The 14,462-nt window shown below is 45.2% G+C and overlaps 1 pseudogene; it reads right to left on the reverse strand.

Annotated features, from left to right (window-relative positions):
* Positions 1-928: 928 nt before the first annotated feature.
* On the reverse strand, positions 929-11,196 carry LOC149744633 (nuclear receptor coactivator 5-like; annotated as a pseudogene).
* Between the last annotated feature and the right edge of the window lie 3,266 nt (positions 11,197-14,462).

Genomic DNA, 14,462 nt, shown 5'->3' on the forward strand with positions numbered 1-14,462 from the left:
ACGTGCATGAACTTGCTAAGTAAGTCAGACACAAGAATATGTGCTATATGACCCCACTTATATGAGAAATCTAAAATAGTCAAACTCACGGAAGCAGAAAGTAGAATGGCAGTTATCAGGGGCTGGGGGGAGGGGGAATCGGGGAGGTGTTGATCATAAGGTACATCATTTCACTTGTGCAAGATGAATAATTCCTGAAGATCTACTGTGCAGCATAGTGCCTGTAGTTAACACTGTATTGTATACTTAAAAATGTTCAAGAGGGTAGATCTTATGTTTAATGTTCATATCAAAAGAAAAAAAAGAGGGAAGGAGGAAACTTCTAGAGCTATGGATAAGTTCAGAGAATTGCATATGGTGATCATTTCATGGGTGTACACTTACCTTCAAACTCCTTAAGACATATACATTAAATATATACAGGGCTTCCCTGGTGGCACAGTAGTTGAGAGTCCGCCTGCCGATGCAGGGGACACGAGTTCGTGCCCCGGTCCGGGAAGCTCCCACATGCCGCGGAGCAGCTGGGCCTGTGAGCCATGGCCGCTGAGCCTGCGTGTTCGGAGCCTGTGCTCCGCAACGGGAGAGGCCACAACAGTGAGAGGCCCGCGTACCAAAAAAAAAAAAAGGGGGCAACCAGTATATAAAAGCTAGAAGTTTTCATTGGTTTTTAACATACACATAATTGAACAACTTCAAGATTCAAAGTCTACAACAATGACCTTCCACAAACATCCAGTTTGGCACAAAAAGACTCCAAACATGAAAAAAGCATCAATGGGACCATGTATGGGACAGAAGGGATGCCACGTTTGTACCGACTGCCTGGACATCAGTGCTGCAAGCCAGACAGGGGCCTTGGTCCTTGGAGGGGGGTGAGGCTGCTGTCTGGGTGCAGCTACCTTGTTCTCCTGGCTCAGAGAAGCTTTCCTTAGTTCAGCAAAGACACGGGTTGAACTGTCTGCTTGTGCAGCACTGACTGCAAAAGAACTACAAAGAGGAGGAATACAGCAGTGTTGATTTATGTCCCTTCCCTGGTCTGCAGAGCACCCAGCTTGGCCAGAGTCCTCTAGTCACACCCACCTTTGCAGGCTGGATCAGATTAACCAAGCTGCAGCTCAGCAAACAGCTGTGCAGTTCTTGGGAGTGTCCAAAAGATTTTCATTCACATTATCTCATTTAATCCTGGTGACAACCCTCATTTTACAAAGGAGGAATAGGGGACACCTAGCCCCACCCCACCTGCACTGGGTCATAAACACTTTTCACCTGAAGGTCCCTCTCTACTGGGAGATTCCAGTGCCTCCCCTCAGCCCCCAGGCACCCAAATACTTGATTTCCTCCAAGGCCAGCTCTTCCATTAGGCCTGTGGGGCTACACCTGAGACCTACGTTACCTGCAGTCACTCGATCCCCTCTGAATTTCTAAAGGCCTTACACTGTGACGAATCAGAACAGGTGAGAGATGTGGAAACGCTTTGGGCCTTTTGTCAAAGGGGGCTGTGGATGGAAGAATGCGGCTGAAATCCAAGCAAAAACATGCAATTTTTTGAAAGCAACCTCAATCTGATGCTGTTCATGTGCTGCTGGGATCGTGTGTGGTGACGAGCGCGGAGTGTGGTGTCACACAGCTGGTGTGCAGCCTCGGTTCCGCCAGGTACCACCGTGTGGCCTTGGGCAGGTTAACCCCCCTCTGGTCCTTGGGTGACTCATCCGCAAACAGAGATAATCACAGTACCTAGCTCGCAGGGTTGTTGCAGGACTAAATGAAATTATCTCAATGCCTGGCCCATAACGAGAACCATGGTAACTATTACTGGTATACCTTGTACAGGCAAGGTTCTTATTTTCATTTTTGTTTTTTATTTTTTTATTTTTTTTTTGCGGTACGCGGGCCTCTCACAGTTGTGGCCTCTCCCGTCGCGAAGCACGGGCTCCGGACGCACAGGCTCAGCGGCCATGGCTCACGGGCCCAGCCGCTCCGCGGCATGTGGGATCTTCCTGGACCGGGTCACGAACCCGTGTCCCCTGCATCGGCAGGCGCACTCTCAACCACTGCGCCACCAGGGAAGCCCTCATTTTTGTTTTATAAAAGAGCTTTCTCCAACTATTAATGCTTGAATCTGGGCTGAGAGGGCCCTCGGAAGCCATAGAGGGCCATCTTATGGGTGAGGAAAGTTCTCCAAATTTCAAAAAAACATGGTCTGTCAGAGGAGGATCTTCAGAATTAGACAGGTTATCTGGGTTCTCAGGAAGGTGGGAGTCACCGACCTATGTTTGTTCCAGGTCTTGCCACCATCATATAAATGTACCTCCTTCATACCACAACCACAGCAATATCTACCTCAAAGACTAAAAAGTAGAGGGCTGAAATGTTAAAATGGCATTACCATGAAAAATGTTTATTGCATGGAGAATGAAGAGAGACAAAGGTCCACCTTCCTAACAGCTGGGGCTTTAGCCCCAAATCTCAAAACGAGTGAGCTAAGAGCAGTGCCTTTATCTCGGCTTAGTAAGCCCGAATGACTACCAATGAAGTCAGCAAAACGCCTGTTTGGCTGCCTTCTAGTCCAAGCCAGAGCGCAGTCTTAGCTCTTGCCACTGCCCTGGCAGGCCTGCCCTGATGCCTTGGTGAGTCTGGGGGCAGCCTGGAAGCCTCCGGCCTCATCTCCCCAAGCCATGCAGGAGCGAAGGCAACATCAAAGAAGATGAGAGCTGGCCAGGGCTGCCCTGGGAAGGGAGAGAGAGAAAAAAGCCTGTATTCCTGTGCAGGCTCTGAGCCAGGGCTGGGTATCAGTTAGTACTTTAAATATGGTAGATCAGATCCCCATCCTCCTGCCAGGCAGGGAAGGCGCTGTGCTCCTCCCCGAGCCAAAAGCAGGAACAAGGCACGTACTCCAAACGACACCAGAGACGCGCGAGTGTGCAATTAAATGACATTCAACCTCACGGAAAGATCCTCCCTTTGCCAACATCCTGCAATCCTTCTGAATCATCAAGGAGAGAGTTTCCAGTATTCTTGGTGCCCCGCTAACACCTCCCTGACCTTTAGTAATCCCCTTTCTTTTTCAGGGAGGGAGCAAGCCTTAAGCTTAGAAACTGAGGCAGGCAAGAGGAACAGGCAGGAACTTAGTGACACTGTTTTGTGTTCTTTTTTATTATGATGACCTCCTATTCTACAGCAATTGACAATGATATCCATTCATGAGAGAGATATAATACTTCCCTTTTTAAGTACACTTTCAGCTTTAAAAAAGGGAAGGGAGGGAGAAAAAGACTAAGAAATAATAGATTTCTACATGGTAAAAACACAACACACTTTCCTACCTATTGCTACACCTTCCTGATACCTCCAACAGCCCCGAACCGTGCTCACCATTCCACGGTAGCCACCAGCCACATGAGACTATTATGTAATTACTATGTTACTAGAGTCACGTAAATTAATTAAAAATTCAGTTCGTCAGTCATACTAGCCACATTTCAAGCACTCAACAGCCACATGTGGCTGACAGCTACCGTACTGGACGACACAGCTATAGAACATTTCTCCCACCGCAGAAGGTTCTATTGGTCAGCATGGGCCTAGAATGCCACTCACTGCTCACCTGCCTACTCACCTGGTGGTGGTGCTAAAAGGCCTGGTTTCTCCCCCAAGTAACGGACGCTCGGCAGGCTTGGGAGGGAGGCATCCCAAAGGAACAGGCCTCTTGGAGGGGGCTGCCAGAAGTGGGGGAGGGGAAAGAGACCTTTTGGGTTGACCGATCCTGCAGAGAAAGAAACCCAAAACATAAACGGGAAGATGCCTGATGAACCGTTCCAGCTGCTTGCCCCAAAGGGACCTTTCCTAATCTTCAGAAAGGGGCTGAGCAGGGAGCTCCTGCCGCGCACACCAGGCCCACCCCCAGCTCCTCAAAGCTCTACCAAGTCCTCTCTGGGCCCAGACTGCACCTCAGTGATCATCCATGGGTCAGCAAACTAGAGTGTGGGGACCAAATCCAGCCTGCTGTCTGTGCTGGTGTGGCCTGCCAGTTAGAATGTTTTTTTTTAAATAGTTACATTTTAAATGGTTACATTAGTATGTACATAATATCCTTAATTTTGCTTCTTAGCCCCCAAAGCCTCAAATAAAATATTTACTGTCTGGCCCTTTAAAAAGAAGCTTGCAAACCCTTGGTCTAAGTCCATGCCTTTCCTGACATCCTGGTCCTCCACCGTCACCTTCTCACAAATGGATTTTGTTCCAAACATTCTGTTGTGATACTTGGAATACATTTTCTCAAATATCCAAAGTAGGGAGGTTCCCCGACAGGTCACAAAGGCAGACCCATAACATACCTGAAGCTCTCTGTTCCTCAGAATCTAACATCCATCTACCCAGAACATTAGTCCCCAGTGGTGAGCACACGGCCCAGCGCCCTGTCACCTGTCTCGGTGAGAGTCTGCCGGGCACAGTCCTCACCCTGCTGAACAGGACACGTTCTCACAATTCTAAAGCAAGCACCTAGCCCTTTTTGAAGGCCTGGAAGAGTTTTGTTTTTAAACTAATGGCAAGGATGGGAAGCAATTCAGGGCAAGAAGATTTCTTCCTGAGCCCTCCTGCCTTTTATTCACTCACTTCTCACAGGAAAAGACCAGGTGATAAGAACAGGCCTGTGGCTGAGGCCCAGTGAAGCGTGGAGAGCACAGTAAAAGGAAGGGAAGGAACAAAGACATGGCAGCAAGAAAGCACAGACTGTGATGGGAACAGAGAAGATGCTAAACTGATACAGTCTCACTCATCCCGAAGTCAACAGGGCACAAAGGGAGCGGGGTGCAGAAATGTTCGTCTCTAGGGCTGTGGAGCTTCAATACACTGACCCTGCCAATATAAGACGTGTACACTACAGCTCCCAGAACAAGCAGGCACATTCCCTCGATTACAATCCACCAAAAGAGTCAAGGCGGAAATACTGTGCCCCTAGGAAATATCTTTGGCTAAAATAATCCCTGTTCACAAGAGGCCAAACTAATATGTGATTCTCATGAACAAATGCATCTCCAGGTCTAAATTTTAGTTAAGGCCCAGGTGAAAAGCCACCTTCCCAAGAAGACTTCACTGACAACTTCCTCTTTAACACGGAAGACTGAAAACATGCTCTCATCCGGTTCCTTCTCTGCTCCCACTGCCAACACACAAGGAGGACAGGAGAGGAGACAGACGGCATGAACAGATATTTGGAAGAGGAGGAGCAGAGGGAAGGGTGACTAAGGGTGGAAGCTGCAGCCTAGGTGCCTGAGCTCTTTCCCTTCGAGAGCCAGGGAAGGCTCCAACACTGGGCACGCCAGGAACCACGGAGGCGCTGGCCCCCGGGCTTGACCGGGAGTCTGTACCCACCCAGCTCTTCTCCCAGAAGGAAGAGACGGCTGTCTGATGCACCCACACGAGCAGTAGGATCCAGTCTGGCCTGAAGTTAGCCAATTCAGGATTTCCAGTTATATAAGCCAATCCAGTCCCCTTGTTTTAAGGTAACTTGAGCTGGGTTCCACGTCACTGGCAATGGGAGAAGTCCACAGCAGTACCACTGCATCTTAGGCAGATGTCAGATACTATTCAGCACGAGCTACTCAGAACAGAAACCTCAGAAAGACTACTGAGTTCAGAGTGCTTATTATGACAACTTTCAGGCTCTAACTGTGGCCACCTAACTTGGTTCAAGAGCTTCTCTAAACTTCTCCCTGTATTAAAACTTAAGGCAACTCTTCAAGAGAAATAGCACCCACTGAACCTCAAAGCGCCTCTCCTCACCTTCTGAAATCTTAATATTCATTAAAAATATGACAACAGGGCTTCCCTGGTGGCGCAGTGGTTGAGAGTCTGCCTGCCGATGCAGGGGACACGGGTTCGTGCCCTGGTCCGGGAAGATCCCATGTGCCGCGGAGCGGCTGGGCCCGTGAGCCATGGCCGCTGAGCCTGTGCGTCCGGAGCCTGTGCTCCGCAATGGGAGAGGCCACAACAGTGAGAGGCCCGCGTACCGCACAAAAAAAATATATATGACAACAAACACTGCAATTGCCCTAAACTGTCCTGCTTCCTCAGGAGAACTCCCGTGGAAGCATGAGAGCTACAGCTAACATCATACTCCTGGTGGGAAGCACTGACCTGGCTGCAGGAGGAGACTTCCTGTCCTCTCACCTATCAAAAGGGACTTGGCAGGAACCGGGGGGGAGGAGGGCCTGGGAAGGATCTCTTTCTGGGAGTTGGAAGGAGTGGAGGCGGCTTGCCCATGACGGGGGTATTCTTGCCTTGAAATGAGGAATGAGCGCTCCTGGCCAAAGGATTTGGCATCTCCAAACCTGGAAAAATGAAGAAAACAAATGGAAAGCAGAAGCCTGCTGCAGAGCCCAGCAAGCTGCACAAAGGACAACTCAGGCACTTCCAGGAAGACCTTCTCTTCTTCTGACTGAGAAGTTTCTATAATCAGAAGGCAGCAGGATGTTAGCTAGACTTACTGCGATGCGCACCACACAATATATACAAATATTGAATCATTATGTTGTACACCTGAAACTAATATATGTTTTGTGTCAATTAAATCTCAATTAAAATAAATTTTAAAATAAATAAAATAAGCACTCAGGAAAAAGAAAAAGAAACAAAGAAACAAAACTGTTATGTTTTAAGCTTATGGGTCCCCTCCCCACCCTGAGAAAGTGAGTTCAATAAAAGTGTACAAAAATAAAACACATTCTGCATTTTATAAGAATAATAATTTATTTAAAGCTTTAACATGGTCCTGCGACTTCAGCTACTTTTCCCTACAAGGGACAAGTGATTATTTTCTTCTCACCTACTTAACTCAAAACAATCTGAAAAGTCACTACTTCGAAGACTCCACGCGTAGCTGGAGTGCTCTTTAAAATCAGCGCGTTTAGGAACTGCTTATTTACATTCACCATACACTTCAAAGTACTCTTAAAAATGTCTCAACAAACAACAAACTTAGAACCAGAAAAATAAACTGATAGGGAACTGGAACTATTTCCTACGTGTCCATCTATATAGAGAGGTCATCCTATTTATGCATTAAAAATCTGGTTCAAGAGAAAATTTAGCTTCAGAAGAAGCACTTTCGTCTATAAAGGTTAAACATTACAACAGTGTATTCTGGGCTTCCCTGGTGGCACAGTGGTTAAGAATCCGCCTGCCAATGCAGGGGACACAGGTTCGAGTCCTGGTCCGGGAAGATCTCACAAGCCGCAGGGCAACTAAGCCTGTGTGCCACAACTACTGAGCCTGCTCTCTAGAGCCCGCAAGCCACAGCTACTGAAGCCCGTACACCTAGAGCCCGTGCTCCTCAACAAAAGAAGCCACCACAATGAGAAGCCCAAGCACTGCAACGAAGAGTAGCCCCCGTTCACCGCAACTAGAGAAAGCCCGTGTGCAGCAACAAAGACCTAACTCAGCCATAAATAAATTATTTTTTTTTAAAAATGAATAAGATAAAAAACAAAAACAGTGTATTCCCATCTGGAACACATTCAAATCAGACACCTTTGTATTACACAGGTATATTCTCTCAACTGAATGAAAAACTTTTAGTTTTCTTTTATACATGGATTCGTAGAAACGGATCTTCTGGGGTTTAAAATGGGGAAGGAAAGGGGACAGTGCCAAATACCTTCCAGTTGGCCTTTCCTGGTCTTCAGGTAGTCAATGAGCAGGTTCAGCTCATTCTTGTACAAATGTCTGCCCTCATTCAACAGAAAGAGAAGATGCTGAACGCCCGAAGGGACACAGTAGCTGGTAAGGCACTCCCTGGCCAAGAAGTCAGCTACCAGATCACCAGCCCTCAGAGAAACGCCAGTGTGTTCCTGCTGCTCCCTTTTAGCGGAAAAATCTCCTATATTCTTTAGCCTCCAGCACGAGGGCGTCCTCCAGAGGCATATGATGATCTACTAGGGATAAGAAAGAGCCTGCTTTACATCAAATGGGTGCCCTGATGGCTTTAAAAACACATTTACAAAAAGACAAGAGGAAAAGCAATCAGAAAAGAACATAGTTAATCTAATGACATGCTATTTAAACTGTTTCAGCTTTCAGTACAGATGTGACTATCTACTGATTCAAGAAAGAGACTGGCACCCTCAACAGCAGGTGCTCTGTCGGATTTCAAAATCAAACATTACATTCTGTTTCAAAATTATAACATGTGACAGCTCGATGTACTGTTTCAATACAAACCCAGATTTCACAATTGGATAGCTTCATGCTAAGCTAACGAGAGAGAAAGAGAAAGAGAGTGAGGGAGAGGGAGAGAGGGAGGAATATGTGGCATGTATGTCAACGGGAATTCTTATGGATAAACAAACAGCCTAAAAATAAGACAGGATGCAACTTTAACCATCGCTGGCTATTGGAAAAGCTAAAAAAAAAAAAAAAAAAAAAAAAAGGTGAAGGTTTTCATTTGGTTCCAGCAATGAGAGTGTATGACTTGAGTGTGATTCACAGAACAAACAACCAGGACCTGAGAATGGCAGCCTTTAGATGGTAGAGTAGGGGTGAAAAATGAGTCAAGCAGGGACTGCTGTGTTTCATTATGAACGTTTTAGTGTTTATCTTTTAACTTTGTATATGCAGTACTTTGAGAAAAGGTGGACAGACACGCTGTGCAGGGCTTCTAGGTTCTGCCAGTGTAGCATGAGGAGTAATGCACATCCTTTACGTGGCTCCACAGTCTTTGGCTCAGGTCTATGAGATCTTAAACCGTACTGAAAGCCTTTCCAGGTCAGGTCAGGAGTGCTCTAAATATTACATAAAAAATAAATTCTATGTACATTGTAGATATGATATGTCGCTACCTCTGTGTGGTATTATCAAAATTAATTTGTAAAAGAGCTCTATTTAATTGACATAAAAGTAAGCAATTATAAAAAAATAAAAAATAAATAAATTCTAGACACCAAGAGCAGCTTTTACATAACTTCATGACTGTAGTCAATGCAAGGTATCTTCTGATCTCTGCAAGGTTTATCTACTGAGAATAAGACTTAATAAAAGTTTAATTTTAAATGGGAGGCCCTTATGCTATCTTGCCATATATCACCTGCTTCTGAACAAATTTAGGACCCAAGGGACACCACAGAGCTACAGTGGAGATCAGGGTATCTGGCTAAATCTTAAATCATGTTTATTAAGGTTACATTTAGGAAGAAATATGAATATGTATTTGTCTTCAGGTGCTGAAGTTTCATTGTTTGACTATTTTACATATTTGTCTCCGCACAGAAGCAGCTCCACACGCTTTTGAATAACAGCTGCATGCAAGGTATGGAGCAAACTGTTGGCTATAAAGCATTGTGAAAGAGAGTCCAGCTAATAATCTTGCTGAAATAGATGTAGCTTATAGGAGAAAACAGAGTGTTCTTTTTCCTTATGATCTGAGTTCAATAATTAAATCCATGGATGAGAAATGAAACATTTACCTATTAATACTATTCTGGACGTGAAAAAGAAACTATCTTCTTGAAGTAGTGCGGGTTTTAAGTACTTTAGTATTTGACAAATTATTCAACCTACTTACTTGAGTGAGAATTTTCTAAAGATCTTGCATGAACATAACAAGTAAGTAATCAGATGTGATTAGTCTTTTATACAACCTGTTCAAGCCATACTGCTCCCCACCCTCAGCCCAGGGGATTGGGATTTGTAATTTTTGAAAACATGCATTTTCAGAACTTATGTATGATGTAAATATGGTTTAGTCTTATTATTTCTTTAAAATACATTAGACATTTTCTATGCTTAGAAAAACTGCAATTTCATACTCTTGAATGTTGAGCAAGAGGTGGCCAGGTGGGTGGGGTGGCTACAAGGAGGTAAAGCAAATGGAATGGTCAGAATAAAAGCATCGCAGTACCCCCAAGAAGATGGAGAGCAAGTGTTCCTCACTTTTGCTTTTTCAGACCCAGTATTATAGCTGGATTATAGAACATCAGTCCTACACTGACCTCTCTGCAGGCTCCAGGAGCTATAAGCAGTATAGAAACCCAGCTACTTACTAGCACTTCACAAGGTCTCTGCCCAAAGGAAGGATCATCTGACTTAGCAATGAAAATCCTACACTGCTAAGGAGACTCGAGCTGGGATGGACATTCCAGGGCCAGCTTGAGAAGTGTGCCTGGCTGCTGCTCACTCAGACAGAGAAAGGAAGCAGGGGGAGCCTGACATCCTGGAGAGTGCCTGGCACACAGGAGGAACTCAAAAACAGAACAGTACCAAGATGAGAGGACTAGAAAACCCACACTTGTCTGCGTAAGACTCTAGGCGAGCTGCTAAGGGCCCTCCACAAGGCAGCGCACTCCGCTCTTGAAGCAGCAGCTCTGATCAGGAGGGAGAGGCTGAGGGTGGTCCAGGATGGGTGCATCTGCCGAAGACTGGGTATTTTAGGGAGGAAAAGAGAGTTCATTTTTGTGAACTCTCATGAGCCTAAGAATAATTAAATGTTTGAGATATCCTGGAGAAGGCAAAGTTGGCAAGAAAGGTCGTGTAAGAGATGGGGCTTCCCTGGTGGCACAGTGGTTGAGAGTCCGCCTGCCGATGCAGGGGACGCGGGTTCGTGCCCCAGTCCGGGAGGATCCCACATGCCGCGGAGCGGCTGGGCCCGTGAGCCATGGCCGCTGAGCCTGCGCGTCCAGAGCCTGTGCTCCACAACGGGAGAGGTCACAACAGTGAGAGGCCCGCGTACCGCAAAAAAAGAAGAGAATGCAGGGGATGATGAACGGGGGATGATGAACAGGGGGCCTTACGATCACCAATTGTAGAAAAAATGATGGTGGGATCTGGTCAAAAGTTCTATCGACACATAAGAGAACTGAATTGGTTACATAATATTTTGGATGAGATATTTTTGATTCTTAAAAGTGTACCAGCATACAAAGAAAACATATTACATTTTTAAAGCAGGATCTATTTTAAATGATTGTTCTATATTGAGCTAAACTTACTTTTGATAGACTCATGAAGCATAACTACGGTGCAAGAGACTGTTCAACAAGAATACACAATGGGGACTCATCGTCTCTAACTTCCTGGAGTGCTTCAGGGAGGCCTGACTCAGAGGCAAGGTGAATCATTTCCACCACGAGACCATGATCCTGCAACCGATTACCTACGACTGTTGCATATTCCCTTAAAATACACACACACACAAATATACACGCAAGTAAAAGGTGGGTTACTTTCAATCAAACAACTGAAAAAAAAGCTATGTCACCAAGCAGTTGTTCCACAGATACTTTGATGCACCACAGATTGAAGTGAATGAGGGGCAAGATACTATATTTTTATTGTGCTTAGATAAGTGAGGTGGAAGATGCCATATTTTTCCAAAAATCATGCATGCCCTACAACTTGTTTTTGTTCTCAGTCACGCTGAAAACATTCTAGGGTTTGTTATCCATCTGATGGAATCAGTTAAGAGGACTGGAGGCAACTCCAACCAAAACAAAACTCACTTTTTTGAAAACGTAGCGTCCTCATATGGTTGATTATGTACATAATTTTATAAAGAAAGCAGAGTATGTCAAAGCCTTGTTTTTGTGGGGCATGACATACTGGGTAAGCACCGTGAATGTGGCCAGCGTTTTTCAAAATGGAATCATTCAAGTGTTATTTGATGAAGTCATTTCAATTTAAAGACCATGAAAGAAAACTTAAAATTGTATCTTCAGAAAAATGAGAGAATGCTCATTTACACTTAGTTCCCAGAATAGACCAGTACTTGTTGAGGTTACTACCACTGAGACAACCCCTTGCTGAAGAGTAAATGGATGATACTGGAGTTAACCATCTCAGTCAACATCAGCTACCCCAGAACTAACCTTGGATCAAAGCCCAGTCATCTCATCACCTATTTCCTTAGCCTTGGTCCTCAAGTCCTGAAGAATCCTAGACCTCTCCTTTGGGTTTATGCTTCCACTCCTGCCCAGTACTTGCTTAGAAAGCTGCAACGGTCTCCTACCACATCTTTTAGCCTCGATTCTTTTCCCCACTCCAATCCATCCTACATGTCAGTCTGAGTAATCCCATGAAAAGTACTGCTTTCAAAAATGCCACAATAGGGGCTTCCTAGAGGACTAGAAAACCCACACTTGTCTGGGTAAGACTCCAGGAGAGTCTTAAGAGTCCGCCTGCCCATGCAGGGGACACGGGTTCGACCCCTGGTCCGGGAAGATCCCACATGCTGTGGAGCAACTGAGCCCGTGCACCACAACTACTGAGCCTGCACGTCACAACTACTGAAGCCCATGCACCCTAAAGCCCATGCTCTGCAACAAGAGAAGCCACCGCAATGAGAAGCCAGCGCACCGCAACGAAGAGTAGCCCCCACTCACCACAACTAGAGAAAGCCCACGCGTAGCAATGAAGACCAAATGTGGCCAAAAATAAATCAATTTTTAAAAAATTTTGTTTATTTTTTTATACAGCAGGTTCTTATTAGTTATCCATTTTATACATATTAGTGTATATATGTCAATCCCAATCTCCCAGTTCATCACAGCACCACCATCCCACTCTGCTGCTTTGCTCCCTTGGTGTCCATACGTTTGTTCTCTACATCTGTGTCTCCATTTCTGCCTTGCAAACCGGTTCATCTGTACCATCTTTCTAGGTTCCACATATATGCATTAATATACGATATTTGTTTTTCTTTTTGTGACTTACTTCACTCTGTATGACAGTCTCTAGATTCATCCACATCTCTACAAATGACCCAATTTCGTTCCTTTTTATGTCTGAGTAATATCCCATTGTACATATGTACCACATCTCTTTATCCATTTGTCTGTCGATGGGCATTTAGGTTGCTTCCATGAAAAAATGCCACAGTAACTGCTCAGCATCCTAAACTTCTTACCCTAGCTTCCAAAGTCCTGGCAAGACATGGCTCCAACCTATCTTGAGAGGTCTTGTAACCCACTGAGCTTCAAACATCCTGTTTCTCTTCCCAAATTTAATTTCTTGTGACCTCAGGACAATCAACTCTCCCCACACTTTTTCCAGCTGTGCCTTCCTTGCCATTCTGTTGCTAGACTCTAAGCAGTTCTCACCTCAAAAGGCCCAGCTCAAATGATATTATTCCCTGAAACCTCCTTGATTCAACTCATTGGCCCTCACAATGGTAATCTGCTCTTCCCTATGTGTATACTCTGCTTAGAGTACATTCCATCTTCCACTTGTTATTTGTGCACATTTTATCTTATTAGACTGCATGTGGTCCAAATAGGGATTGTTGCTTAATTATCTTTATGTTTCTCTCTGTGCCCAGCACAAAGCTTTCCATGTAACAGTGCACAAAATGTATATTTTGTGAATGAAAAATTAATATGATGGAAGGAAAAATGCTTTTCTTGGCAATTTAGGAGAGTATGGATGATTTCAGAAAATAAATTCAAGAGGAAAACAAGAAAAACATGACACGATTCATATTTACAGAGTGACAGCCCATGAGTCAAAATTATCATACAAAAAGATCACCACAAAAATAATTCACATTAGGGGCTTCCCTGGTGGCACCACTACTAAGCCCGTGCGCCACAGCTACTGAACCTGCACTCTAGAGCCCACAAGCCACAACTACTGAGGCCATATGCCACAACTACTGAAGCCCGTGCCCCTAGAGCCCGTGCTCTGCTGCAAGAGAGGCCACTGCGATGAGAAGCCCGTGCACTGCAATGAAGAGTAGACCCCGCTCACTGCAACTAGAGAAAGCCCGCACGCAGCAATGAAGACCCAACGCAGCCAAAAATAAAATAAATAAATAAATTTTTAAAAAATAAATAAATAAGAAATTCACATTAGATGATATGATCTGAAAATTAATTACCGCTTTGGGATATAAAGGAATGAATTAGCTGACGAATTGATCACTCCAAGTCTTTCCGACGTTGAAGAGACAAGACAGCTGGCAAGTTGCCTGGCAGATGCAGACCCCACACAGCAGAGTTTCTAAGCTGCATCCACCAGGATCCTAATCCATGGCTAAATGCCAGACCTGCGGAATGCCAGGCAGAGGAGTGACCGCCACTCCAGACGGAGCGGGGAGAAGACCAATCTCCAGGACTCCTCCCCACCACAAAACTCTGCACTCAGTACCAGTCAGCCTGGCTCCAGAGATGAGAAGGTGGCAAGGGTATCAGGGTCGTGTATGTCGAATGGCAGCTGGAGTCACTCACAATTCTGAAAGAAGCGCAAGATGCTACAAGACGGGTGTGATTCTTGCTACAAGTTTTGAGAAAGCTAACGTAGTTGAAGATTAATGTAGTTTCCCTGGCTGGTGCAGAGTATGGTAGCAAAGTTGCCAAATGCTCAGGGAAAACAAAGCTACTAGGCATGCTGAGTCTTTACTGCCTCTGGGTTCAAAATCAGTTTGAATTACTACATGATCAAATTAATCCAGGGCACGCCTGGGTGTCGTCCAATTA

This window comes from Delphinapterus leucas, chromosome 20 (genome assembly GCF_059928025.1).
Source record: "Delphinapterus leucas isolate spDelLeu-1000000601 "Yukka" chromosome 20, BTC_Dleu_Yukka2, whole genome shotgun sequence".
Taxonomy (NCBI): domain Eukaryota; kingdom Metazoa; phylum Chordata; class Mammalia; order Artiodactyla; family Monodontidae; genus Delphinapterus; species Delphinapterus leucas.